The sequence below is a fragment of the Dipodomys ordii genome, unplaced genomic scaffold (assembly GCF_000151885.1).
Source record: "Dipodomys ordii isolate 6190 unplaced genomic scaffold, Dord_2.0 Scaffold17, whole genome shotgun sequence".
Classification (NCBI taxonomy): domain Eukaryota; kingdom Metazoa; phylum Chordata; class Mammalia; order Rodentia; family Heteromyidae; genus Dipodomys; species Dipodomys ordii.
In genome coordinates, this window is record NW_012267233.1 from 1250677 (window position 1) to 1253939 (window position 3263).

Consider the following 3263-nt stretch of genomic DNA (forward strand, 5'->3'; position numbering starts at 1 on the left):
GGCTTTTTTCTTTTTGCTTATGTGGTGCTGAGGAATTGAACCCAGGGCCTCAGGCATGCAAGGCAAGCACTCTACCACTGAGCCACCTTCCCAGCCCAGGGTCTTACTCTTATTCTTAACTGTGTTTCTAAGATTACAGACAAGGACCACTACATTCAGATTTTAATTGATTGTGATGATATCTTATAAACTTTTTGCTTGAATTGTCTTTCAATAGCAATTATTTCAATCTCAGCCAGTAGCTTGAAATACCACCATGAACTACCATAACCGGCTTATTTTCAAGTCTTTTCTAATATTTCAAGGAATAAAACCCTCTAATTCTTCTAATAACATGATTGGTTCAATTTTCTTTCTAAAATTGGTAAATCTGAATTTCTTCAATTTTTTAAGAATGAAGAATAATTGACTTATTCTTGATCTTATCACCATAAGAAAAGAACAGTTGGTTACATTTCTTTCTTGATATTAACAATTTAGTCTTTTCTATGTCCAGAGTATACTTCATCTCTAATATATGAGTGAGCTTCATTTCCTTTCCTACTATGTTGAATTACATGATACAAGTGTGACAGAGGAAATCACCTCATCCACTGATGAATTTAGGAGTGCTTAAGCTGTTTTCTTTAATATAATTTCTAGAATCTTTACAAACTTTTCCTGTAAGAACAGAAGAATAAATTGAACAGTCTGCTTTATAGTGAGGGATAACAATGGATTTGAGCTCAAACTGATTCAGAGCTCAGATTGTTTCTAGGAATGTATATAGTATTGCAGAAAAGGGCCTGAGATTATTTCCTTTAAACTACAGTGAAATTAAAGGGGAATAGTGAATACCAAATTGCTCTGAAAATACCTTTTTGAAAGCTTCATAGTTGCCCAAGTTGTTATAATGTCTCCATTTTCAAGAGTCCCTTTGGATCAAGCCAATGATCAAGATGTATTTCACTCCTTTGTTGTACAACAGCAACAAACTCATTTGTACAACTATTTGAGGAAAGTGAAAATAAATGGAAGAGTCACTTTGCAATAATTGTTTCAAAAACAAACAAATCAATTTCCTTTTAGAATTATATATGAAAACACTCAACATTCAAAGAAAAATAGAACATGCTTCTGAAATTTACATTAAAAATGTAGTCACTTTCATTACTGCAGAACAGAATAAAGTTAACAAGTACATTTTTCCGTGCCACAGATCCTTTAGTTTGTACATGTCAACATCAGATCAAAGTCAATCAGCATTATAAGTGGCCTGAAAAACAAATTGTGAGCTCTATAAAATGGAGTCAAATTTATGGTAACTTGGTAACTAAGCAATTCCACAGTTAACTGGTGTAATTAAACTCTTACAAATCGACACTTTCTAAAGTATAATTTTATAATAAAAATACTAGTCTGCACTTCCAAATATTTATACTGTTAAATATTGTAATCATTGAGCCAGTACTTGAACAAGTATTTATCAAACTTAGTTTGGAAAAATATTGACTTGCATGATCTCTTCTAGATAGGTTTTAAGCAATGAGACTAAGAAGTAGAAAGGTGCTTTAAATTTAAAGATTAACATAAAAAGTTGTATAAATTAGGTGATTTTTATAGTTGGCATTTTGTTCACTGACAAGGCCTAAGTTTAATAAGGATGAGGTATATTTACAAACAGAGTTATGTCTCAGGATGTCTATTAAAATGTGTTGTGTTATCAACCTTCAACTCTGAAAGTAAAAATATTTTAACTGTCATTTTGCAAAGAGGTATACATTTCATTTGCATTTTTGAGAGTATATTTTTTCAATGTACACAGGTTTTGGATTTTTTTTAGATTTACCATCGTAAGCTGAAAAATCTATAATTGTTAAATAGTTTCTTACCATCAGAGATGGTCTTAAAGGTTGTTATGTGGCAGTAAATTAAGAAAATTCAATTTAAGACTCATGGCTCACACACATCATGTATTCTCATAGTAGAATTAAAACAGTAGGCTATGAAATATCTCCAATTTCAGAGTCAAGTATTTCTAACAAGTCAGAAAGTTCTTGATTTTGAAAGCACAAAAGGAATAAACAGGTATTTGGGGATAATTAATTTTTATGCAAATATTTCATTATTAATCTAATTTCAATAAACAGTATACTCAAAATGTGTTTTGGTTTAATGCATAGGCATCTGTATACATTCTTTACTTGATGTCAAGTATGCAAATTTATTATGTTATAATCCACAAGAAAAGACAAACAATTTCAACTGTAAAAAATAATTGTGAATGGTGACAGTATAATTGTGTCTGAAATGAAACTGAAATATTTTGTGAGTGTATTTTGTAAGGCTATTGATCTAAATTCTGTGTGACAAATTTAAGTTAAAATCTCAAGTTTAAGAGATAGTGGAAGAAGATGGAATTTGAAACAGATTCATATTTTCTCCCTCATATTACATCTTCTGGATTGGAAGCATAGACACAAAAAGTGACATAAATTCAGTGTTCTGAGAAATGGCAGGTAAGTGAGCTGTTCAAGTGAAGTTCTTAACTCAGAGCTAACTTAAAGTCATCTCTTGAACTTGCCGATTGCAAGAACAATTGTATAGAGAAGTTATTCCAAAATCAGTATTACATCTTCATTTTATCCTTTCTTTTCCTACTTCAGGTCAAAGAAGATTCTTATTTTGCCACTAAGTAAAGTGTCTGTTGATGTTTATGTACTATTTGAAAAATAAACCTTAATAATGTAACACAAATTGCAATTACAACATGAAATAGAAGACTCAAAATATGTCAGGAAGATTATCCTAACACAGGAAGGATTTTTGTAGGCTCTTGCCAAAGTTCCTGAGAAATTTACAGTAATCAGTAGTGTAAATTGGACCAAATGACTTCCATATTGAGGATAATAGGTAGCAGATGCTCAATAAATAAGCAACCATTACAAAATGCCCTGACAAATTGTCCAAAATATAGGCTTAAAAACAACAGTAAATAAGATTGAGAAATGTTCTTAAGTGTCTTTCTACTATTTAAGTTCTAACAACTATTTGTAAACATTTTTTCTACTTTTTGCTATCTTTATCATTTCTATTTTTAGTTTATATCTATATATATTGTAGGTGAGTAATAAAATTGCTTATTGAGTGAAAACACTATAATAGGAGAGATGATGAAAGGCTAATTTTACAGTTGTAAAAACTATTAATTGAAACTAAAAGTTTGGGTAACATGTTAGAAGCTTCTACAAAGCAAAAGTGAAGCTGAATCATTACTGTGTTCT